This window comes from Pogoniulus pusillus, chromosome 5 (genome assembly GCF_015220805.1).
Source record: "Pogoniulus pusillus isolate bPogPus1 chromosome 5, bPogPus1.pri, whole genome shotgun sequence".
Lineage (NCBI taxonomy): Eukaryota > Metazoa > Chordata > Aves > Piciformes > Lybiidae > Pogoniulus > Pogoniulus pusillus.
The window spans coordinates 16419764-16445837 of NC_087268.1; the positions used below are offsets into that span (position 1 = coordinate 16419764).

The following is a 26074-nucleotide window of genomic DNA, read 5'->3' on the forward strand; positions in this document are numbered from 1 at the left end:
ATCTGGAAAGCACCCTCTAAAGAGAGGTCTTTCTGTTCCCTTGAGTTTTCAGGAAAGCACCAAATCTTTGTGATTGCAAGCACGCGTTTTCTGTTTGCCCACATCAATGCTCTTGGCAGGCCTGATATGTGCCTGCGAGCTCAGCGCAGGCTTACTGCTGTTTTGTGGGGGCAAGCACCGCAAGAAGTTCTTGGAGGACGCACACGAAGCCTTTGCCAGTAGTTATGAGGCTCTGCTGCTCTCTGCTGGGAAATGTGAGCAGAGTCCTAGCAAGATGCTGTACTGGGTGATTTGCCAGCGCACTCTGGCTTGGTCTCTGCACACATACTCTGAGACGCCTGCATGAAAGCAAGCACCTTGGTGCAATCATCAAGCCACTGGTGCAAGAGCTGTCTGGACACAAGCCAGCAGCCCCAGCCTGCCTCTCCTCCCCTCACATCCCAGCCCTCTCTGCCTCTTAGAATAGTTTAGGTTGGAAGGGACCTCAAAAGCCATCCAGTTCCAACCCTCTGCCATAGGCAGGGACATCTCCCACTAGAACAGGTCACTCAATGCCCCATCACGCAAGAGCTGGGGTTCTTTGCAGCTGCACTGTGGCATTTACATCTGGCCTTCTCCCATCCTGCAATACATCTACTTCCTAAAAAACCCTCTGGTTGGAAGGCAGAGCACCTACCTGTACAGCACCCAACTGTACAGGTAAGAAACCAACACGAGAGCAACAGAGGGACCCACCCAGAGTTACAGGACAGCAGAGGGATGTGCAGAAGTGTCTGTTCAAGAATCTCAGTCTCTTCCTCACAGCTGGCCTCTGAACACTGCTCTGTGTGAAAAGTTGCTCTTTGCTCAGCAGATCTCAGAAAGGCACACTGTAACAGCAAAAGCACATGTCAGAGAGCCACAGCCACAGCCTTGGGCATCAGCTGGATTGTGGCAGCCTCATGGGTTGTAGCCGACAGCAACCTCAGTCTGAGAGAATGCCTAAGCCCTGACAGCAGCTCCAGCATGATAAGAGATTAATTCCCCAGCCTGGTGCTGACCATGGCCCTCTTTACCATTAAACAATGACATTTAATTTTCCAATGTCTTTCACATCATGCATCTCATTATGATTTTCAAGTACCAGATGAGGTGATGGGAGTTTGAGACAGACATTTTCAGGATTTCACTACTTTATATAAAATACATGAAAGTAAATAAATAAATGTATTTCTATATATAAATACATACCCACGGCGGGGGGGGTTTGGTCTCTTCTGCCAGGCAACCAGCAACAGCTGGGTATAAAAGAGGATGGAGAATGCTTACAGGTCTGTGGGGTGTTACACTTTGGCCACAACAACCCCAAGCAGCGCTACAGGCTGCGGACAGAGTGGTTGGAGAGCAGCCAGGCAAAGGAGACCTGGGGGTACTGGTAGATAGTAGCTGAAGATGAGCCAGCAGTGTGCCCAGGTGGCCAGGAGAGCCAATGGCATCCTGGCCTGGATCAGGAAGAGTGTGGCCAGTAGGACAAGGGAGGTTTTTCTTCCCCTGGACTCAACACTGCTCAGGCCATACCATGAGTGCTGTGTCCAGTTCTGGGCTTCTCAATTCAAGAGAGATGTTGAGATACTGGAATGTGTCCAGAGAAGGAAGACAAAGCTGGTGAGGGGCCTGGAACACAGCCCTGTGAGGAGAGGCTGAGGGAGCTGGGAGTGTTTAGGCTGGAGGAGGCTCAGGGGTGACCTCATTGCTGTCTACAGCTACCTGAAGGGAGGCTGTAGCCAGGTGGGGGTTGGTCTCTTTTGCCAGGCAAGCAGCAACAGAACAAGGGGACACAGTCTCAAGTTGTGCCAGGGGAGGTCTAGGCTGTATGTTAGGAGGAAGTTGTTGCCAGAGAGAGTGACTGGCATTGGAATGGGCTGCCCAGGGAGGTGGTGGAGTCTCTGTCCCTAGAGGTGTTGAAGCAAAGCCTGGCTGAGGCACTTAGTGCCATGGTCTAGTTGACTGGCCAGGGCTGGGTACTAGGTTGGACTGGATGACCTTGGAGGTCTCTTCCAACCTGGTTGATTCTATGATTACATAAATATATAAATAAAATATTAAGAAATATTCAAAGTAAACAGATTATGGAAAGTGGTTTGTTCGAACTCTTCACTGCGGACTTGCAAGAAACCAATCAAAGAGGCTTAGAAGTGGTTTGAGCACAATTTATTAACCCAAAAGGGGCCGCATTGTTACCCAACATTATTTATAGTGAACAGCTCAACCATCTCTACTGAACAACTGTGTACTGCAGGGACAAATGCAATGAGTTACTACAGAGATAGGACAAAACCAGCAGCAGATCCTTGTTACAGCTGTTAGAAAAAAAGTGTCCCCAGGAGACAAACATTGAATCTCTAATGGCTATCTTATTTCTCTGACAATTTATTTAAGTTTTAACTTAACAGCAGGAATGATAGCCACTGTTTCACAGTGACTCCCAATAATGGAGCCTATTGCTGATCTGCAGCTGGTGTTTTCTTATTTATTTCAAAGTCTTTAAATTCCAGACTTAGCATATGGTGCCATATAAATAATGATATAATAATAAGTTTTCCTTTCCATGTGCTTAGATAGAAAAAAAAAAAAGCAAGCCATGTGATTTATCTTACATGAGCATCCTATTTAAGGCATTATTTTGCTCAGAGTTTTTTAATGCATTTAACACTCATCTTCTGCTTTTTGTAATCTGTGCTTTTGAAAGAATAAACAGAGCAGTGATGTTTACTTAATGGAGTCATTCATCTTACTTCCTTGTACAAAATCCTAGCTTTCCAGAACCTGCAGCTAGATCCTTGCAGGAGGCAGTGGGGCTGGAAATGGAGAAATCAGATGCTTACCAATGAGGCACTGCTGAAAGGACGACATGGGGCTTGAGATTTACTCACAGCATGGTGCTGTTTGAAACCAGTAGGCTGCTGAGAGCTGCTTAGTCCCGTCCAGTAAAGGATGGAGAGGAGAAGCCTGTGGGAGAAGGTTTGCAGGGAGCCATGCTGTGGAGAAAACAGAACTGGAAAGACTCAGCACACAGCTACCCATACACACACAACTGAAAGCAGAAGCCTACTTCAGTTAAAACTAATTGCAGTTACTAGAGCAGAGACTCCCCCTCTGAAGCATGTCAGGGTTGTTACAGTTCACAGCTTTCCTTTCACACCCTCAATAAACCAGCTCTGTAAGCATCACAGTTGTGCAGAAATATCTACCTTCAGGGTAGGGAACATCAAGACTCACAACTCAGCTGTTCCTGGATGTTGCTATCTTAGTTTCCAGATTGACTGGCAGCAAAACCTCATCAAGCAAAAACTTCTTTGCAGTTATAAGGGTTGCAAATGTGAGTTTAAACATCTGCACGGATCACTGCAGAATAAACAGTATTTCTAAGGGGTGTCCGAGACAAATCAATGAATATTCTGCTTACAAACTTAAGCTTGGTCCACAGCTCCTATAGGAAATATGTCACACTCAAGACTGACAATCCCAAGCACTGGGCAGTATACTGCAGCCTTTCCCATCATGTGAGGACAGGATAATCAGTGGAAGTTGAAAAAGTCAGATCCTGATTATCTTCCCAAGAGCAACTGCCTAAGACTCTTCAACAGTTTAACAATTTTACAGATTTCACACAGCCTCTTTCAAGTTCTTTCCAAGTGAACACAGACTGGGAAAAAAAAAAAAAAAACAAAGGCCCACAGTCAAAAAATATCAGTCTCATGCTATCTGGAGAGCCTACAAAAAAGCTGGGGAGGGATTTTAGGCTATCAAGGAGTGACAGGACTAGGGGGAATAAGGCAAAGCTGGAGATGGGTAGGTTGAAGCTGGCTGTGAGGAGGAAGTTCTTCACCATAAGAGTGGTGAGAGCCTGGAATGAGTTGCCTGGGGAGATGGTTGAGGCCCCATGGCTGGAGGTGTTTAAGGCCAGGCTGGATGAGGCTGTGGGCAGCCTGCTCTAGCATAGGGTGTCCCTGAAGGGGGGTTGGAACTAGATGATCCTTGTGGTCCCTTCCAACCCTGACTGATTCTATGATTTTAAGATTCTATCTGGAACCATGGCAGTCACATAGGAAAGAAGAAGCAGCAAGGCAGGCTCAGAGGAGTTGAGTAGCTACCTGGCATCCCATGAGTGCAAACAGCAGCACTGCAGTGCAAAATGATCTGAGTGGTTAGCATGGCTGAGGATATGGACAACACTGTCATGAACCTAGTACCGGTACAGTGAGGAAGCTGCTTACAAAGTCAGCAGTGTAACCTGAAAAACATACAAACTGAGTTGCTCTACACAGAAGTGGCATCTGTTAGTTTAGCAGAGGGTTTGAAGTTCTCTATTTCCTTCCCTTTCACCCTCCACCAATCCCCATGGCAGTGGCAGCCACTCATCTTTCAATCCCAGCTCTTGTCACACTGGAGCACGAACCAAAGTATTTCAGAAGCTAGTTACTGTGGTAACCTAGCACAGCTTTTATCTTTCTTCCTTTCATCTCCTCTTTGGGGGAAACTGGCAAGCTGTTTATTTGCTTTTTCTGATGAAGTTCATCATGCAGCAAACCAACTGTCAAGATCTTGTGTAAAGCTGAGGAGAAAGCACCTCTTACACAAATGAGCATGTAAATATTTTTCAGTGCTCTACTACCCTACCTCTTGCTCCTCTGTTTCTGTTTACAAGCTATTGGACATGCCCTTTCCCATCTAACCCTCCACATACAACTTGTCTCTGCCCATCTTCTCAAGGCCTCCTCACTATTATGGTACTTCCTAACAAGGCCAACAAGAGCAAATGGCTAGCCTGGGCATTCTTGCATTCTTTAGAGGAACACAGGCAGGCTGAAAAGAAGGTGGAATTCACACTGAAGCAACCTGGCTGCCTGCAAAATGAAAGGGCAGTGGCAGGCTGAGCTCTAGGCAACTCCATGCCTTTCCCTCTGCCAAGGCACCCCTCACTTCCCCTAATGTCCTGACACTCCAAGGCCACTACAGAGGGCTTGCTGGCTGCTGATCAAAAGAACCAAGAGATCTCTCGAGCTGTTAAGGGGGAAGAATCCTAGTATCATAGAATGGCTTGGTTTGGAGAAGGCCTTTAACATCACCAGGTCCAACCATTATCTAACTCTACCAAGGCTGGTGCTAACCCATGTCCCTTATCAACACATCTCTACTTCTTTTAAAATCCACCAGGAATGGGAATTCAACCACCTCCCTGGGGAGCGTATCTGAATGTTTGAAAACCCTTTCAGTAAAGAACTGTCTCCTAAGAGCCGTAAAGAAAATGGACTGCCATATTCACAATGGAGACAGAGGTGCGCTGTCTCTTCGAATCATGGGAGAGTCCAAAGGGCAGATCTCTGTAGGGTCTCTCAAACTGCTGGAAGGCAAAGTTTCCCTTCTATCCTAAAATCCCAAACTCAATTTTCCCTCTCCCTTTCACCAGTGGCTAAGGTACTCTGAATTTACATAGTTCTCAGACAGTCTACTACATGTTCCTCCTTTATACGTACACCTCCCCTGTGTCACATATCCCATGTTTATTTAAATTAAGTTCTTCACTTCTTTGGCCAGAGAAGTAAATATTCAGTAGCCTATTAAGTCCACATTCTGTCCTAAAAGTTCCTAAGTTCAGGCTGTGTCCAGTTTCTGCTGTCTTTGGAGGACGCCCTGCTGATTTATGGTAAGACCCCTGCTAAGGCACTAGCAGAGGCTCTTTGTTCTTTGCTCATAAGAAAGATAACGTGAGAAATATATGTTTGATCCAATCAATTCGTGGCAAGAGGCCACAGACAGAGGGGAGGAGGGATTTTGAAAGGAGTTATACAGTTCCTTGCACCACTGCAAAAGTATGCACTTAGCTTAAGATAACAGAGCAGTAATTAGAAACTAGAAGGGCTGATGTAGGAGGCAAACAGGTGGAAGAGAAAGCCTTTGTGCATGAGCAAACAGAGGAAGAGCCATACAAAGGACACTACTAGTTTCAAGTTCATGAAAAGGTCACTTGAGGAAGACCCCTTACTTCATCACTGAAGACCACCAGAGGGACCACCGGATAAAGAGACATGCATGGAAGAGATACCTCCCATTCTTGGAACTGGTAAGGAAAATCCAACCTTTTCTTAGCATTAGTAATGAATATGTAAGAGAATAAGATATAAAAAGAGAAGATTAAAAACAAAGGGTGTGCCTCAGGGCAGAGCAGAGCCTCCCCGCGCACCCAGGCCTGTACATTGCTTGATTGCTGTGCCTCTATTAAAAGCCTTATTTTGCATGTACGTTAAGTTTATGCCTTTTATTTATGACAATAAGGTTGAATTGTTGAGGTTCCTTTGGTTGTTATGTTTGTACAGACACCTTCCACCTCAGTCCTATCCTATCTAAACTAAACCGCCCCTGGTGCAACTTGAGGCCTACCTCCTGTCCCATCACTTGTTACTGGGCAGAAAGAACCAACCCCGCTTCAGTAACAGCATCTTTTGGGGTAGTTGCTGTGAAAAATGGTACCTGTGTCAATAAGAGAATGGCAAAGCAGAATATAAGAATACGAGAAAATGAGAATATGTCACTATGCGAATGGCAGAGCAGGGCGTGTCAGAGCTAACTAAGCTGGAGAGGTTGGAACCTGTGAGCGATAACAGAAAGCGCTGTGAAGAGATAGTCCCCTGTGAATGGGGGACATGAACAAAAGAGGTGTGCCAGAGCTCACTGAGCAAGGCTAGGGATGAACGGCAGCAGAAAACGCCATGAGCAGGGCAGATAAGAGACCGTAAAGCAGGCGACTGTGCAGACGCAAACAGCTGAGTCACAAAGACACCTGAGGAAGACTCCTTACTTCAGCCTCACGACCACCAGAGAGACCCCCAGGAGGATCAGCAGGCATGCGCAGCAGCTCCAGGAAAACCCACAACCTCCTCGGGAGGTGTCTGACTGGGTACTGACTGCTTTGTGACTGTGTGTGTGAGCGGGAAATAAAAACCCTGCAGCTGCATGTGCGCAGCGCGCAGCTGCGGAGGTAACTGCCCTGCGCCCAGCGCTGCGCCTTGCTTCCCGAAGTAAAACTCCTTAAACTGATCTCTAAGTTTTTGGTGGCTCACTTTTAACATTGTAGAGAGCAACAAAGTATCCCCTTAGCCTCCTTTTCTCCCGACTAAACAATCCCACTTTTATCACCCGCTCCTCTCAAGATCTGTTCTCCAGAGCTTTCAAGAGCTCTGTTTCTCTTCTCTGGACCCCTCCCAGCACGACAGTGCCTTTCTTGTAGCGAGGGGCACAGAACCGAAGCCGGCAGTCACGGTGCGACACCAGCAGCGCTGACACCAGGGGCACAACACTGCCGCGCTTTGGCTGGCCGCGCTGTTCCCGACACCCGGGCGCTCGCTGCCTCGCCTACAGCAGCTGCCGCCGCACACCGCCACGGCTGTCTCCGACAGGCAGCTCTCCGGTAAGGCAGGTGCGGGGATGGGCGGGCGCCAGGACCAGGAGCAGTCCGTGAGGAACCGCGGCCGTGACCTGCCGCAGCGCCCGGCAGCCCTCCCAGTGCTCCCGCCCCAGACCAGGATGGCGCTGCCCGCTGCCGCCGCCCGCTGCCGCCGCCGTTGCCCGGCAACCGCCACAGGCCGCTTCTGTTTCCTCTCCTGCCTACGGCAAGCAACGAGCAGCAAAAAGGGCCGGCGCCGGTCGGAGGCCGAGTGCAACCCTGCCCTGCCATGGACGCTCAGGGGCTGGTGAGGGAGGAGCGGTGACACCGGACCCGGACCTTGCACCCCCCTAGCCCTAGACCCGGATCTGTGCCGGACCCGGGCCCCTGCATCTCCTCCCCCGCGCACACGCAGCCCCGGCGGTGCTTTCTCCAGCGAGCGCCCCATCGCGGCCGCCTGCCTCTCCTAGACCCCAAATGAAGCAGCTTCCTGCCCTGTACCCCCTGCCTCCAGGCACAACACCCGCCACACGAGTTACAGGGACAGGCGCATGTCGTGGCTCCCTCCACCTTTCCCCCAGCTCCCTGCTTCAGGCCACACAGCTGCCACTGGGAAGCCCAAAACCTGCCAGCAGCTGCTATGTCGTCTGCCTCCTCTGCCCCAGGAGACTTTGGGATATGGGGGAGAAACAGGGCAGGACTCTGCCTGAACTCAGTCAAAAGATTAGGAACATGAGTGTGGGGCACGGTGCAGTTCAGAGCAGCTCAAAGGGGTGATGGGTTAAGCCTACCCAAGTTTCAGTTGCTTGCTATCAGAGAGCAAGAGCAGAACTGTGCCAAGCAGGTAAACAGCTGAGGGCAAGCACAGCACAGGCAGGGCAGTGTCCTTAACCACAAGGTGCAGGCCCATGGCACTCAGCCAGGACAGGGTACTAATAAAAGGCTCACCAGCAGTCCAAAAAAGGCGAGGTAGTGATCGGGTCTGGTCTAGGTGTTTAAGGCCAGGCTGGAAGAGGCTCTGGGCAGCCTGATCTAGGGTAGGGTGTCCCTGGCCATGGCAGGGGGGTTGGAACTAGATGATCCTTGTGGTCCCTTCCAACCCTGACTGATTCATCCAAGAGACTTCCATCCAGAGAGAAAGCCACCTGCAGCATGCACTTACAGTTCCCCTAAGAAAAAAGCTTCAGTAAGTGATAATCAGGCACAGGTGCACCTGATGCATAGTTCAAGACCAGGGCTGAAGGCTTGGGTGTGAGCTTAAATGGAGTTTCTGGGCTCACAGACAAAAGGTGTGCATATGATGAGTCAGAGGAATTAAAGCTTGCTCTAAGAGGACCTGCAGAATATTTGCAAAAGGATACAGTAATGTGAGCTATCTGATCTGTGAGATTACATGTTTAAAATAGTCTTTGTTCTTTATTTGTTGAATGTTATAGCAAGAGCCCAATGATCATTCAGAATCTGGAGTGGAGGAATCTAGCATACCACCAGCTGCTGAACCATCTGAAGGCCAAGCACCCCCACCATCACCCAATGACTTCCCTGGGGTTAAGTATCAGTTACCTGTTCTGAAATTCCCATATCCAGGGGAAAATCACGTAAGAATGGCTCACCTGTGGGTGAACTGCCAGGTTTCAAAGTCAAGGTGTGCATTTCTATCTCTACACAGGCTGTCACTAAAACACCTGAGGCTGGATCATCAGCAAGTGTAGTCAAGTCAATAGAGACTACACATGAAATACTGGAGCAACCGAAGGTGTATGAAGACCCCCTTGAAGTCTCGATTACATACATGGAGAGACATAATGTTCTGCAGATATTTCAGGTGAAATACCTCTTTCCCTTCTTTTTGCTTGAGAAAACAAGCCCAAGGTTAGCTTGGACCAAATTATCTTTTCTCCAGGTCTTCCTTGTCCTGTGCTTTCTTAAGTATAAACTTAAGCAGTAGAAAAGGACCCTGGATCATTGTGGGGGGATTGAAAGAGATGCTTATTGTTTAAGATATAGCTACTGTGTGAGCAGAATGTGCAGCCACCCATCTACCAATATCAGTACTTATCTATCAATGTCTATTGATATTGTTATCTATCTATCACTAGTTATTTCCTTCTGCCTACCTCTCTCAGGAGATCACAGAAAAGCTGGTGTACCAGAAGCCTGATGACCCCTTGCAGTTTATGTTGCTGCAGGTATGGTGTCTTTTGGGGGCTCAGTGGGTACAGTCTGTTAGGACCACAGCAGACTGAACCACAGCTTTGCTGAACTCAGTTGAAACACAGACAACCAATGGCTATTTCTCTCACTATGTATCTGATCGATAAGAGGAGGAGCACAGGGCAAGCGCAGAGTACCCAAGGTGCAAGGGACCACAGGTGCTCTGAAAGGAGAGGGAGGAGAGCGGTGGGAGGGTGGGTGTATGGAGAGTCAGGTGTGGGGGAAGCATAGGAGGGATGTGCCCTGGAGGACTGTTACCTAAGTCAGTGATGGGAAGCACTACTTCTGTGATTTGCTGCTATGTTCGTGCCATACTTAATGCAGAACCCGCAGAGAAAGGGCAAGGTGGTAACCACTGGGCACCAGTGATAAGGAAGTAGGCTCCCAAATGTCGCTTTTCCTTTTGCCCAGGTGCAGTCTATGATAAATGCCAGGCAGGCAACAATGGAAGGAATATTGGAGAACGAAGATGCGGAAGTGTTTCTGGAGTAGGTCCTGCACACTCCTTTTGACTGCTGCTGACCTTGTTGTTTTGGTCTTGCACAGAGCCTTCATGGCACCATGCCTTTGTAGCCATTGGCAGTAGCTTGGAACAGATCTGCTTGTATCTCCATTTCCTGATTTTTCTGTACTATGTGCTTGTGCTTCCCCTTGGGTTTAAGTCCTGCTACCAAGCATTGGCTTGGATGCACAAACTCTAATCTGAAGGAGTGCATGCACGTATGACACATCTTGAAGATGCAAGTCTGCTGAGCTCCTATGCTGTCTATGTGTACAAATGTATAAATCCCACATTCAGACCACTCCTAGACTCTGATTTTCTGTGCAGAGAATCAGGGAATCACAGAAACATTCAGATTGGAAAAGCTTCTCAGGGTCACTCAAGTCCAAACAATTATCCTATTCTACAAGGGTCACCCTAAACCATATCCCCAAGCACCACATCCAAATGACTTTTAAACACATCCAACGTCGTTGACTCAACCACCTCCCTGGGCAGCCCATTCCAAAGCCTGACCACTCTTTCTGTAAAAACCTCTTTCCTAATATCCACTCTAAACCCACCCAGTCACAGCTTGAGGCCATTCCCTCTACTTCTATCACTAATTATCTCTGAGAAGAAACTAGCAGCAGCCACTCCACAATGTCCTTTCAGGTCTCCTCTCAGCCTTCTCTTTTTCAAACTAAAACCTCATAGCTCAGACAATACAAGCACAAATCCAAATAGAATTGAAAAGCAGCCCTGGATGATCCACAGTCCTCTCTATTTACATGCTGCATTGGTGGCTTACTGTCTATGCAGCAGCACTAGTGCTCATCTAATACTTTAGGACGTTGAGTCTGTAGCTTTCCTGTTGCCCTAGAGTATCTCTGATGCAAGAATCATAGAATCACTATGGCTGATTTAAGACCATCAAGTTCAACAGTTGTCTAACTCCAGGAGAGCCACTGCTACACTTTACCCTTGAGCACCATATCAAGATGCCTTTCAAATACATCCAGGAGTGGTGATACAATCACTTCTCTGAGCAGCCAGTTCCAGTTTTTGACAAACCTTTCCATGTAGAATTTTTTCCTAATACCCAATGTAAACCTCTCCTTGTACAATTTAAGGTCAAGAGAGGTGATTCTCCCCCTCTGTTCCACTCTGGTGAGACCCCACCTGGAGTACTGCATCCAGTTCTGGAGCCTCTATTACAAGAGGGATGTGGGGATGCTGGAGCGTGTCCAGAGAAGGGCCATGAGGATGCTCAGAGGGCTGGAGCAGCTCAGCTGTGAGGACAGACTGAAAGAGTTGGGGCTGCTCAGTCTGGAGAAGAGGAGGCTCTCAGGTGACCTTCTTGTGGCCTTCCAGTATCTGAAGGGGGCCTACAAAAAAGCTGGGGAGGGACTTTTGAGGCTCTCAGGGAGTGACAGGACTAGGGGGAATGGAGCAAAGCTGGAGGTGGGGAGATTCAGACAGGACGTGAGGAGGAAGTTGTTCATCATGAGAGTGTTGAGAGGCTGGAATGGGTTGCCCTGGGAGGTGGTTGAGGCCCCATCCTTGGAGGTGTTTAAGGCCAGGCTGGCTGAGGCTGTGGGCAGCCTGCTCTAGGGTAGGGTGTCCCTGGGCATGGCAGGGGGGTTGGAACTAGATGATCCTTGTGGTCCCTTCCAACCCTGACTGATTCTGCATGGGTCTGTGTGATTTCTTCTTGTCCTGTCAGTTGTGACCGGAGAGAAGAAACCAACACACACCTCTGTAAAACCTTTCAGGTAGTTGCAGAGAACAAGAAGGCCTCCCTTCAACCTCCTTTTCTTCACACTGAACAACCCCAGTTCCCTCAACTGCTCCTCATAAGACCTTTTCTCGAGACTCTACCCACTTCATTGCTCTTCTCTGGACCTACTCCAGCACCTGATGTCTCTCTTACACTGCGGTGCCCAAAACTAAACACAGTACTCAAGGTGTGGTCTCACTAGTGCTGAGTATAGTGGGACAATCAACTCTTTTCCTGCTGGCCACACTACTCTTGATTCAGGCCAGGTTGGCATTGTCATTCCTGGCTACCTGAGCACAGTGCTGGCTGGCTTCTGCCTTTTTTAACACAGTGCCTGCAGCTGTCTCACCCAGAACCATTCCTGCTGGGTTCTGATCATGTAGCTTTTTGGAATTGCCCTATGGTTGCAAGTACAGCATCTATTTTGATAAGAAACAGTAAAGCAATGGTCCCATACATCCTCTGTGGCTTCAGAAGGTATTGTCACTCAGAGATGTGGGATATTGTGATGGTTTGAGTGTTACCCACCCCCTCCCCCCCACTTTCGAAATCACCCAGACTAGGCTCAGCAGCTTTGGAAACTGAATGCAGCTTTTCATTTACAGCTTAGCACAATATACAAGCAGGTATTTACAATATATACAGTTGCATACAGAAATATACAAGTTAAAAGGTAATACAGAAATACAATTCCCCTCCCAAAAACCTGAGTCCCCAGGAGGGGCTCCCAACCACCCTTCCACCTTTCTCCCACTCCTCTACAGGCTCACAGGGTCACAGGATGTTAGGGGTTGGAAGGGACCCTAGGAGATCAAGTCCAACCCCCCTGTCAGAGCAGGACAATACTATCTAACACAGATCACAGAGGAACACATCCAGACAGGCCTTGGAAGGCTCCAGAGAAGGAGACTCCACAACCTCTCTGGGGAGCCTGTTCCAGTGCTCTGTGACTCTTACAGGAAAGAAGTTCCCCCTTGTGTTGAGGCAGAACCTCTTGTGCTGCAACTTACACCCATTGCTCCTTGTCCTATCCCAGGGGGCAAGTGAGCAGAGCCTGTCCCCCCACTCCTGGGCAGCCTTTAGATACTTATAAACATTTATCAAATCCCTTCTCTGCCTTCTCTTTCCAGACTAAACAGCCCCAGGTCCCTCAGCCTCTCCTCATAAGCCATGCCCTCCAGTCCTCTAATCATCCTCATAGTCCTCTGCTGGACCCTCTCCAGCAGATCCCTGTCCCTTTTCAACTGGGGAGCCCAAAACTGAACGCAGTATTCAAGATGAGGTCTCACCAGGGCAGAGTAGAGGGGCAGGAGAACCTCCCTTGATCTGCTGGACACACTCCTCCTAATACACCCCAGGATGCCATTGGCCTTCTTGGCTATAAGGGCACATTGCTGTGCCATGGTTAACTTGTTCTCCACCACACTCCCAGGTCCCTCTCCACAGAGCTGCTCTCCAGCAGATCACCTCCCAGCCTGTACTGCTGTAGTTTATTATTCCTCCCCAGGTGCAGGACTCTGCACTTGTCCTTTTTGAACTTCATCTGGTTCCTCTGTGCCCAGCTCTCAGTCTGTCCAGGTCTCTCTGGATGGCCACACAGCCTTCAGCTGGATCAGCCAAGCCTCCCAGCTTGGTGTCATCAGCAAACTTGCTGAGCAGACTCTGTCTGTCTTTGAGCTCATCAATGTCATTGATGAAGATGTTGAACAGGACTGGCCCCAGCACTGATCCCTGGGGGACTCCACTAGTCACAGCTCTCCAGCAGGACCTGACACCATTGATCACCACCCTCTGAACTCCATCTTGCAACCAGTTCCTAATCCACCTCACTGCCTGCTCTTCCATCCCACACTTCCTCAGCTTGCTCACTAAGATGTCATGGCAGATGGTGTTGGAGGCCTTGCTAAGGTCAAGGTAGACTACATCCACTGGTTTCCCTGAATCTACCCATTCAGTTGTAGCATCATAAAATGCTATCAGGTTAGTTAAGCATGACTTCCCCTTGGTAAATCCATGCTGACTACTCCTGATAACCTTCTTCTCTTCCAAGTCCCTTGAGATGCCCTCCAGCAGGAGCCACTCCATCATTTTTCCAGGGATGGAGGTGAGGCAGACTGCTCTATAGTTTCCTGGAACCTCTTTCTGGCCCTTTTTGAAGACTGGAGTGCCACTGGCTCTCCTCCAGCCCTCAGGCACCTCTCCTGTCTGCCACGATTTGGCAAAGATGATGGAGAGTGGTAGAGCAGTAACATCAGGCAGTTCTCTCAGCACCCTTGGGTGCATCTCATGAGGGTCTATGGACTTGTTCATGTTTAATTTGTATAACTGATCCTTAACCCAGTCTGCACTGACCATGGGGAGCGTTCCCTCCTCCAGGCTTCCTCTCCTTCATCCAGGGTCTGGAGTACATAGGGGAGTTCAGCCTCAGGTGTAAAGACTGAAGCAAAGAAGGGATTCAGCAGCTCTGCCTTCTCTGCATCCTCAGTTATCAAGGCTGCCTCCTCGTTCAGTAGTGCCCCCACCTTACCCCAGATCTTGCCTTATGCCCAAGGAAGATTGGAATGTCTGCCAGGGGGGTTAGGAAACAGATGGATTAGTCACAAAGACCAGGTTAGGCTAGAGAGATAGAGAAGTTCAGCCCAAAGCCCAGACAGCAACTGTCTTATCTATGTTTTTGTTCTTGTTCTTATGCATCTCAACAAGCCTATGAGTGCAGTAGACATCACCATTGTTTTCTTTATTCACAGCCTGTAATCTAACTCTTCTCACCAAAACATTCTAGCGAGGCTCAAACTAGCACAGATGTATATATAACTAAACAATCAAAACCCAAGCCCTGATAGCCCAGGAAATTCAGGAGTCAAGGGACACTTCACCAACATGTCATTTGAACTGCTCTTGATTTTTTTCACACTATCCAAGTGTCTGTTTTAGCCTATAAAGAAAGTTTGTCTTTGTTGTTCTTGTCTTCTTGCCTGAAGAGTGCTGGAGACGTGCAACAGTGCACACTGTTGTTCTGGCTTCATTTCATGTGTCTATGCAGCAGATGCCAGGAAGTTTTTTGTCACTCCAGACTTTCCTCTTTTTCAGACAAGCACTCTAATTTCCTGATGGATGAGAGTGTATTCCCAAATGACTGTCTCTGTGGCTGTGAAGAGAGAGTGCCACAGAAACTCATCTACCATCTATCTATTTTCAGCTGAAGGGCTGTGCGTGATAACTCCGCAGCAGAGCTCGAGCCCAAAAAGTTTGGGAACCACAGAGACAAGTTACTTGGCAAACAAAATCTGTGCCTGAGAAGATCTGCCTCTCTATTTGAGACTCTCCAAAACCCATCAGTTAACTCATGTTTCAAGCACCATAGGGCAGGAAGGTTTTCAAAGTGTTGTGAGCTTCATGATGGATCAAGATTCAGACAAAATCTTCGTGGGTTTTATAAGAGGTTCGATGTAGACTTTAAGTGTCTAAGTTCCACTGGGACCCTGAGATGTTTTGAAAGCTCTACTCACCTTCAGTGGCTGGAAGAATTGAATACTTAATAAACAGAGAGAACAGTTGTTTTTCAGCCTGATAATTTTTCTATCAAGAATCTGTATGTGGGCCTGTATATGGACACCATGTGAATATAAGGGAAGTGCTAATGCACCTCTGTGAAGCAGGCAATGAATGGAGAGGGAAGATAGCAGTTGAAGCCTTTAAATCTCTATGATCACTTGTTAGGATGCTTTCCTAAGAGGCAGAGATGTTGGCATGTCTTTGAGTTTTGTTGTAGAATAGGATTAGGGTACTTTTGCATACAACTTTAGCTGTGGTTTTCCTCAATTCCTACTACTTGTGTAATGCATTGTGCTCTCTTTTAGTTCTGAGTTGTAATATGGTCTCAAATAATAGAGTTATAAGAATGCACTGAGTTGGAAAGGACCTCTGGAAGTCATCTAGTCCAACTCTTCTGCAGTAAGCAAAGACATCCCCAACTAGATCTGGTTGCTCAGAGTTCAATCAAGCCTGACCTTGAATGTAATCAGGAATGGGGCCTCCACCACCTCCCTGGGCAACCTCTTCCAGAGGTTTCTTCATAGAAAAGAACTTTTTCCTAATGGTCAAACAAAAGTACCCTGCAGAATATAGGCCCCAGAGCACTGGAACAGGCTCCCCAGAAAGGTCAGGGAGTCTCCTTCTCTGGAGACTTTCAAGGCCTGTCTGGATGTGTTCTGCTGTGATCTCTGTTAGATAGTATTGTCCTGCTCTGGCAGGGGGATTGGACTTGATGATCTCCTTGGGTGTCTTCCAACCCCTAATATCCTGTGAGCCTGTGATATGCAGATTAACACTTTCAGGCCACACCTTGAGTACTGTGGCCAGTTCTGGGCTCCTCAATTCAAGAGAGATGTTGAGATACTGGAACATGTCCAGAGACGGTAGATGAAGCTGGTGAGGGGCCTGGAACACAGCCCTGTGAGGAGAGGCTGAGGGAACTGGGAGTGTGTTTAGGCTGGAGAAGAGGAGGCTCAGGGGTGACCTCATTGCTGTCTACAACTACCTGCAGGGAGGCTGTAGCCAGATGGGGGTTGATCTCTTCTGCCAGGCAACCAGCAAGAGAACAAGGGGACACAGTCTCAAGTTGTGGCAGGGGAGGTCTAGGCTGGATGTTAGGAGGAAGTTCTTGCCAGAGAGAGTGATATTTCCATTGGAATGGGCTGCCCAAGGAGGTGGTGGAGTTGATGTCTCTGGAGGTGTTGAGGAAGAGCCTGTCTGAGGCACTTAGTGCCATGATCTAGTTGACTGGATAGGGCTGGGTGCTAATTTGGCCTGGATGATGTTGGAGGTCTCTTCCAACCTGGTTAATTCTATGATTCTATGATTCTATGATTATTGTGCCTATGATTTCTATGATTCTGTTGTGTTTCTATGATTCTATTGTGCCTATGATTTCTATGATTCTATTATTACACATTACTGAGGTCTCTTCCAACCTGGTTGCTTCTATGATTCTATGATTATTGTGCCTATTGTTATGCACTACTGAGTTCTCTTCCAACCTGATTGATTCTATGATTCTATGTTTGTTGTGTCTATTATTATGCATTACTGAGGTCTCTTCCAACCTGGTTGATTCTATGATTCTACACTTCTATGATTCTGTGATTATTTTGTCTATTATTATGCATTGGTGATTATAGTGTATCAGAACTGTCCTTTTGATTTACTTCAGAGGTTTCCTGAACAATTCACACTAGCTCCAGAAAAAATCAACTTCACACTAGGACACTAATGCACCACTGCCATTTGTGTTTGTGAAGGCTTTTTGTGTGCGTGTGGTGAAGGGAAGCAGAAGACTTAGATTTTAAATGGAAACACTGGTTTTAATATTTTCCATGATTTCTTTCCCAAGACTGGATTCATGTTTCTTTTTCCTAAGTGGACATTTATCAACATGACATTAAAATGTCATTAAATTTCTTGCTTTGGGTGCTCTGAAAGAATTAGCAGTTCATTGTGTGCAACCGAAACTATTCCATATAAGTCCTTATAGCATGCTAGTCACAGTATATTTGAATGCCCTCCAGTAGTGTGCTAAGCAACGTGACTAACATCTGTTATTTGTTCTTTCTTCGCTCCACGAGGGAGATGTCTGTGCTCTGAAGTGCATTCTTTGTAAAAGGGTGTTTAGTTTTGGCACCCACACCTGTGTGTCGCTGTGTGATTCAAATGAGTAGGGATAGGTCATGGAGTGGAAGGTGGGGAGGCTGGAGGCAATCTGTAGTTCCCAAGGGTGTTTCTTTTGTAGTTTGAGCTGGGTGCTGAGAAAAATGCAGTATTTTTGTGGACAAGACTTTTTTGTTGATCTGTGGGCTGGCTCAGAAATGTGACATGCTGTTCAGCTGCCAAATAGCATTCAAATAGCATTTTGGTTGTTTACCAGAAGCAGGATGTGGAAGGGCCAACCAGAAAGAAATTCTGTTCACCTTGAAAGAGGTGTCTTCACAGTATCACAGTATCACAGTGTCACCAAGGTTGGAAGAGACCTCATAGATCATCAAGTCCAACCCTTTACCACAGAGCTCAAGGTCTTGAATCAAAATTTCAAGATACTTTTTCTGCTCTCTTTGTATGGAACTCAAAAATGACTCAGGTGCCCCAAGCAATACTGAAGTTGCCTGTGGACTGCCTCTAACAATTTCTTGTTTAAGAAAGAAAAAAGATTGTAACTTCTGATTAAAGATCCTTTGAAAAGTTCACACAGGCTCTCCTCCACTTCTTCGTTAGGTGGAGGGCACAAGCAGAGCAGCTCTTCAATAGCCAGCTACTTATAGCATGAGACATTTCATTGTGACTCACTGGATATGAATCATTCGTACGTAACACCAACTTGAAGCTTGCTTAATGCCATCAATTTCAAAGTTTCACAATCATGTGAAACTCAAAGTAAGCAGTGTCAAATGTTCAGAGCTTGCACATCTGAAATGGAAGAAATTAAACTCTGGACAAAGCCAAACAAGGAGCTTAGGTCAAGAGAGAGCTCAAGCTGAAGAGTGGAGCACGTGGGAGCACTTGGAAAGGGATTATACTTGGGCAAATTGATCAAACTCTAAAAAACGAGTGGCTGTGGTGCTTGAGGCTATGGTTTGGTGATTAAAGATGCTGGGATGAAGGTTGGACTGGATGATCCTGGTGATCCTTTCCAGTCTTAGTGATTCATAGTGATGAGATGTGGTGCTGAGGGATTTGGTTTAGTCAAGGACTTGTCAGTGTGAAACTAATGATTGGACTCCATGATCTTGAACGGCTGTTCCAATCTAAGAAATTTTGTGGTTCTGTGATGTGCCTTTGGGTTGTATTTAGGGGAAAGGTTCTCTTGACCATTCTTTCAGGCAGATGAAATGTGGAATAAAAAGAAGTCATATTCTCTTAAAATCAGGGATCAATATCCATGGCTGCAGTCCTTTTTTGGGACTGCCTTCTTGGAGAACACCGATGTAGGAGAATCACCAGGAGTTTGTGGCCGCACCTCAATACAAATGAGAAGGGGAACTTTGAGTTGTTAAGGTGTCGTGGGTTAGATGAACAGTCACTTTCCATCTTCTCATAGGGAAAGGTAGTTGCCTGGAATATCACCAAAGAACAGCTAGAGGTAGGCAAAGCAATCCCAAGAGATTTCTATATACATCATTTAAAACTGGAAACTGACCACAGACGCTAGAGTAGTTGGTCTGCACTAGAAATGCCTGCTATAAATGAGTGGGGTAGCTTGCTCTTTCTCCCTCAAGGCTGTCATTTCAATTCTCCATGCAATGTTTCTCATAGGTGGAAAGTGTTCACCCTCCTTTGTCCTAGACCTTGTTGTCTTCGAGCAGTAGGAAGACCATGGCTTGTTCATCCAGGAACCTGGGGTAAACTTTCTGAGCAGAAAATAAGAGAAGCTGCTAGTGTCGTTTCATTAACTGCAGTAAGATGGTACCAGGGAAGAAACACACTATGAGATTGACTCACTTGATAGTTTGTGTTGTTACTTATTTTGAGACCAAAGTTAGCCTCTTGTTTATTGTCAGTCACTAAAGTGGCAAGAGATGGAGGAGCACAAAGCTACACAGAGCCAGATTTGTGAAAGTGCACAGCTGTTTAGTAAGGTTCACAATATAGCGAGGTAGGAAATGAAGGTAAGAGAAAGTAACACCCAGTTTATGCTGGCCATGAGAACTTACAAGCCTTTAAGGTAAATCATAGAATCAACCAGGTTGGAAGAGACCTCCAAGATCATCCAGTCCAACCTAGCACCCAGCCCTGTCCAATCAACCAGACCATGGCACTAAGTGCCTCATCCAGGCCACAATAAGGTCACCTCAGAGCCTCCTCTTCTCCAGACTGAACAGCCCCAACTCTTTCTGGCTGTCCTCATAGCAGAGCTGCTCCAGCCCTCTGAGCATCCTCATGGTCCTTCTCTGGACACTCTCCAGCATCTCCACATCCCTCTTGTCATAGGAGCTCCAGAGCTGGATGCAGTACTCCAGGTGGGGTCTCACCAGAGTGGAGTAGAGGAGGAGAATCACCTCCCTTGCACTGCTGGCCACACTTCTCCTGATGCAGCCCAGGCTCTGGTTGCCCCTCCGGGCTGCAAGTGCACACTGCTGGCTCATGTTGAGCTTCTCCTCTACCAGCACCCCCAAGTCCCTCTCCTCAGGGCTGCTCTCCAGCCACTCACTGCCCAGCCTTAATTTGTGCTTGGGATTGCCTCGACCCAGATACAGGACCTTACACTTGGTCTTGTTGAACCTCATGAGGTTGGCTTGTGCCCACCTCTCCAGCCTGTCCAGGTCCCTCTGGATGCCATCCCTTCCCTCCTGCCTGTCTGCTGCACCACACAGCTTGGTGTCATCAGCAAACTTGATGAGGCTGCACTCAATGCTTCTCTCCGTGGCACTGACGAAGATGTTGAACAAGACTGGTCCCAGGACTGATCCCTGAGGAACTCCACTTGTCACTGGCCTCCAGTGGCAGCCGCTCTTTGGGTGCGGTCATCAAGCCAGTTCTTTGTTTCCAAGTGAAGACTAACAATATTTAGAAAGAAAAGAACTGGCCAGGCTCCAGCACAGGCACAGATAAAATGACTTTTTGTAGTTACCTTTCACAGAACTCTTATAAGTCGTTCATAAACCTTCCTGGCGTTTCAAAAATCTAATGTTGAAAACCAGCGCTTGAACGGTAGGTTAAAAAGCGTCTGGAAGGTTGAAACTTAACCTTTCCCATGTGTGCCCATAAGAGGGCGGCACAGACCGGCTGAGCCTTTGCTCACGGCTATTAAGAGGCTGAGAGATGGGCTCGACATGTTCAGCTACAAGTAAAGGAGAAATAAGGATGGTGAAACATTGGGAGGAGCTGCCCAGAGAGGTGATAGAAGCCCCATCACTGGCGTTATTCAGGGACGGATTGGACAAGGCTCTGAGCAATCTGATTTGGTTGAAGACATCCCTACTTTTGCAGAGGTGTTGGACTAGATGATTTTTAAAGGTCCCTTCCAACCTAACCTGTTCTGTGATTCTGTGAAAAGGCAAGATGGCACAAACCACAACTCCATCCATCGACCAAAACCCTGGTAGAGCTGAGAACTGGATTTACTGGGTCAAACCCCAGGTGCATGTCAGGATCTGAGTCTCACAGACTTCTAAAAGAAGTTTCATGTTAGTTAAAGAAACCTTAAAAGAGTGTTTCAGATGAAGAATATTAGACAATGCCTACTGTTCTATCAAAGCAATGAGTCGGTGTGAGACATCAACCACACCCTTGCCAAGGCAGAAGCTGTCACTCAAGAAGCACTGTAAACTCACCCAAGGCATGCATGCTATATATTTCCATCTCGGTGCTCCTAAACACCCCACCAGCCAACACCCTTCTGTGTTTCCCTTTCCTCCTGCTGCCAAGACTTGTGAAGCAGCTTTAACGTGACCATCCTCCTTCTTTCTCTTGGGTGCTCCAGCCCTCTGACAAGGCAAGTGGTGGAGATTCTGAGATAAATCAGACATATGCTTGCAGCACTTGGTTTGCAGTGTGTTGGAAACCTGACAATGACAGGCAACTGTATGTAGATGGCAGTGCTCCACTGCCAACCCCTTACAGCCTTCCGGATCAGAACTAGCTAATGCACAGAAGGCAAACAGGATGGGTTTGGGAGGATTGAAGTATCTTCAAACACCTTTCAGCAATGAGCTGAAACAATTCATGTGAACGGGTTTCTTTGACTACTTGCAGACAAGCAGTAATGGTCCTCAAACAAGATCTCTTCTTTCTACTATGTTGTGGCCCGTAACTGATGCATGAGACTTTGGAGGAGAGGTTATTAGCCATCAGCAAGAGCAAAGTAATCCCTGGGTCCAAACCCAACAGCTTGTTCTCAGTCTCTTAACACAGGAAGCTCAAATGAACGACCAGCATCAAAGGACTATCCCAGTGCCAGTGCCACCTGAGAGCAGGGACCACATCCTAACGCATATATCAACACCAACATGTGCAGTCTTTTAGAGGGCAGAAAGCCTCAAATTCACAACCAAGAGACATTTTCTTGCAGGCCATTTATTGACCCTTTGATGCCATCAAGTGTGTTGGGTGGGGAACGCCACTCCTGAAGGGCTTGGCTTCCCTTCCCTGCCAGGAGAAACTCCGGCTGAAGGGAGGGGAGCCAGGGCAGAGCTTGAGCTCAAGGCTTCTATAGGCTCCTTCATACTTGATTTATCTTCTGGTCTATGTATATACCAAAACATGACCTGTAAATTGCTAAAAGACCTATTTAGAGCAATATCTCCAAGATGCAAAGATTTTGGTCTGGGCTTTCCTTTGCAGAAATTAGCCTCAGGCCTGTGATGAGTCTCTCCCACCAGTTTCCTTCCTAGTCAGCAGAATGAAAGAGACATGCTTAGGGGGAAATTTTTGGAACCAAATCTCTCTCAATGTGCACAAAAGGGTGCCCTGCTGGTCATCTTTGTAACCATTAGTAGCAGCCAGTTGAGAGTAATGTCCTCTAGCTTTCTAAGCTTCTAGGTTGAGATTACTGAGAAAGGGAGCTGCAGCAGCTAGCCCACCTGGAGTACTGCATCCAGTTCTGGAGCCCCCATTACAAGAGGGACGTGGAGATGCTGAGCATGTCCAGAGAAGGGCCACGAGGATGCTCAGAGGGCTGGAGCAGCTCTGCTATGAGGACAGACTGAAAGAGTTGGGGCTGTTCAGTCTGGAGAAGAGAAGGCTCCCAGGTGGCCTTCTTGTGGCCTTCTACTATCTGAAGGGGGCCTACAAAAGAGCTGGGGAGGGACTTTTGAGGCTATCAGGGAGTGACAGGACTAGGGGGAATGGTGCAAAGCTGAAGGTGGGGAGATTCAGACTGTGCATGAGGAGGAAGTTGTTGAGCATGAGAGTGGTGAGAGGCTGGAATGGGTTGCCCAGGGAGGTGGTTGAGGCTCCTGGAGGTGTTTAAGGCCAGGCTGGCTGAGGCTGTGGGCAGCCTGCTCTAGGGTAGGGTGTCCCTGGGCATGGCAGAGGGGTTGGAACTCGATGATCCTTGTGGTCCCTTCCAGACCTGACTGACTCTATGATTCCACGATAATTCGTAGCAGTAGGGTACCCAGATTTAATTTGTTTCTGCCTTTACCCACTTGTGAAAATTTCACTATGGGTACTCTGCCAAAATTCCCTTGGGAAGCAGTTCCCTGCCTGAATCTGTTTGCTTATGAGACGGAGCATGTTCCTCCAAATTGTTTGTCCTTTCTGCTTGCTGGCTTGTCAGGAGAAGTTAAGTTAGTTGTTGGATTCTGTGATCTTAAAACTGTTTTTCAACGTAAATGTTTCTGTGAAATGGTCTCTTCTGAAAGGATGGAAGTACAGATTTTCATGCATCCACATGATTCCATCAGCTTGGGCTTGATGCAAACACCCCAAATTGCAAGTCTTTAGCAAAATCAAAATACAGACCTGCTTCTCAGCTCATCAATAGACACTACACAACTAGAAAAACAAAGGCATATCACTCTTCTTCCCCAAAATATTATGACACCCCAGACCTTGAGGGTGTACTTTTACTTTGGCCACACCTTGTGTGCTGGGTCCAGTTCTGGGCTCCTCAATTCAAGAGAAATGTTGTGGTACAGGAACATGTCCAGAGAAGGGTGATGAAGCTGGTGAGGGGCCTGGAACACAGCCCTGTGAGGAGAGGCTGAGGGAGCTGAGGATGTTTAGGCTGGAGAAGAGGAGGCTCAGGGCAGATCTCATTGCTGTCTACAACTACCTGAAGAGAGACCATAGCCAGGTGGGGGTTGGTCTCTTCTGCCAGGCAAGCAGCAACAGAACAAGGGGACACAGTCTCAAGTTGTGCTGGGGGAGGTCTAGACTGGATGTTAGGAGGAAGTTGTTGGCAGAGAGAGTGATTGGCATTGGAATGGGCTGCCCAGGGAGGTGGTGGAGTCACCATCCCTGGAGGTGTTGAAGCAAAGCCTGGCTGAGGCACTTAGTGCCATGGTTTAGTTGATTGGGCAGGGCTGGGTGCTAGGTAGGACTGGATGATCTTGAAGGTCTCTTCCAACCTGGTTGATTATGTGATTCTGTGATTCAGCACTCTTCTTAGGAATGAAGAGTGCAGTGATGAATTCATGGGTGGATGATGCATTGCCAAATGCAAAATACCGGGATTACCAGTGTCACAAAGGTGTCTGTATCTGGGTTTTCTGGAACGCTCTTCACCAAGGTCTCTGAGGTTTTAGCAGGAAGTTACTTACTGCATTCCACGTTATGCTAAATATATACATACAGTTCTGCTTTTCACTTTATGTGTTCGCAGGCATAGCTGGAGTGGCAAGCTGGGTTTATCCTAGCCCACTATAATTAGCCCATGGTTGTTGCTCGCAGTATGCCATTTGTCTCCCCACACTCAGCACTGTTTGGTAAACAACTTCAGGGACAGAGCCACTCTCCCCTCGTCTCTCTAGGTGGTGGTCGCTTATTTATTCTCCACACCCAGCAGTTATTCTTCTCTCTTGAGGCTGAGAGGTATAGAAGTAGCAAAAATAAAAAAAAAAAAAACAGGGCAAAAATGTTTCATGAAGCGGGGAGGCAGCTGTAGGAAAAGCTATGACCCAGCTGGGGAGGCAGGAGGCAGAGCTGGAGTGAGGCCAAGCCAGCTGCAAACCCAAAGGGTGCAGTGGACATCTGTCCCCCTTAGCCTGCATACTCCTCCATGTCTGGATACACCAAGCTGTGCAGAATTCCCTGCTTCTCCAGGAAGGACCTGACTCCTGGCCTACTGGCCATGGCACATGGAGGGCTTGGGCAGCAGGCATAAGCATGAAACCCAGATCGGGCTGAGGGAAGGAGTGTCAAACCATGGAGCAGGAAGCAGCTGTTGGCTGCACTCCTGGGCATGTGGGAGCAAAGCTGGGTGACAAGAATTGGAGCTGGAGCCAGTGGTAGTGGTGCCTTCGAGGGAAGGTCGTTGACCTGGCTGGTGAGGTGGGGACTCTGCTGCGAAAGGCAGCAGCCCTTTTGTGCATGGGAAACACTTTTGCAGCACACTGAGGCAAGGATGCTTGGCGCCACTCCTGGCAGTGCTGCTGTGGGCTGAAAGGATGAGCACAGAAAAAAGCACCCCTCCCTTAGCTGACAAAGAAATCGTGTGTCAAGCTGAACCTGCACACAAGTGCACAGGCTCAGCCAACACTTCAGCCGTGCTGCTGGCAATGTGGGATTTCCTGAGCACTCTGAACTGTGAGATCTGATCTTCCTGTGCAATGCTGCAAGTGTATTTAGTAGCCTCCTGTTCATGGATGGGAGTCCTTCCTTCATGATACTGTCATAAGCTAGTCACAGAAAGAACTCTTGGGACCTTGATGCTTCAACCATAACCTCCTTTTCCTCCCTATGTGCTCTTTCCCTCCTTAATTCCTCTTTTTCACATTCTCCTCATTCTTAAATTGTTATTTCTATGCTATGAAGAGAAGAATTCAAGGGATGCAGGAAGCTGAAAAAGTATCCTTAGAGGATCAGGGCCACCCACAACACAGAATCATAGAATCACAGAATCATAGAATCAGTTAGGGTTGGAAGGGATCACAAGGATCATCTAGTTCCAAACCCCCTGCCATGCCCAAGGACACCCTACCCTAGAGCAGGCTGCCCACAGCCTCATCCAGCCTGGCCTTAAACAAAGGGGTCCAGGATGGTTGGACCTACTTTAAACAGGAGCTCTTGAAGGCACAGGAGCTGGTAGTTCCCATGTGCCGAAAGATGAGCCGGCGGGGAAGGCGACCAGCCTGGATGAGTAAACAGCTCCTGAAGGAATTGGGGGAGAAAAAGAGGGTGTATCACCTTTGGAAGGAGGGGAAGGCTTCTCCTGACGTGTTTAAGGATTTAGCCAGATTATGTAGGAGAAAAATTAGAGAGGCTAAGGCCCAGCTAGAACTTAGGCTGCCACCTCTGTGAAGGATAATAAAAAGCACTTTTATAAATTTATCAATGCTAAAAAGAAGGGCAAGAAGAGCCTCCACTCCTTACTGGACCAGGAGGGGAACACTGTAACTGACAACGAGGAAAAGGCTGAGGTCCTGAATGCCTTCTTTGCCTCAGTTTTTAACAGCAAGGAGGGAGGAGGAGGCAAGTGGCCTCTTGAACTGGGGGATGGGGTCAGGAAGCAGTGTGTTCCCCT

At 47.8% G+C, this 26074-nt stretch overlaps 1 long non-coding RNA gene across 1 annotated transcript; it reads left to right on the forward strand.

Annotated features, from left to right (window-relative positions):
- The first annotated feature begins 8754 nt into the window (after nt 1-8754).
- LOC135175335 (uncharacterized) lies at nt 8755-10391 on the forward strand. The gene is made up of 4 exons (XR_010302331.1): nt 8755-8970; nt 9093-9248; nt 9550-9612; nt 10049-10391. It is a non-coding gene; the product is annotated as an uncharacterized LOC135175335 (long non-coding RNA).
- Nucleotides 10392-26074: the final 15683 nt, after the last annotated feature.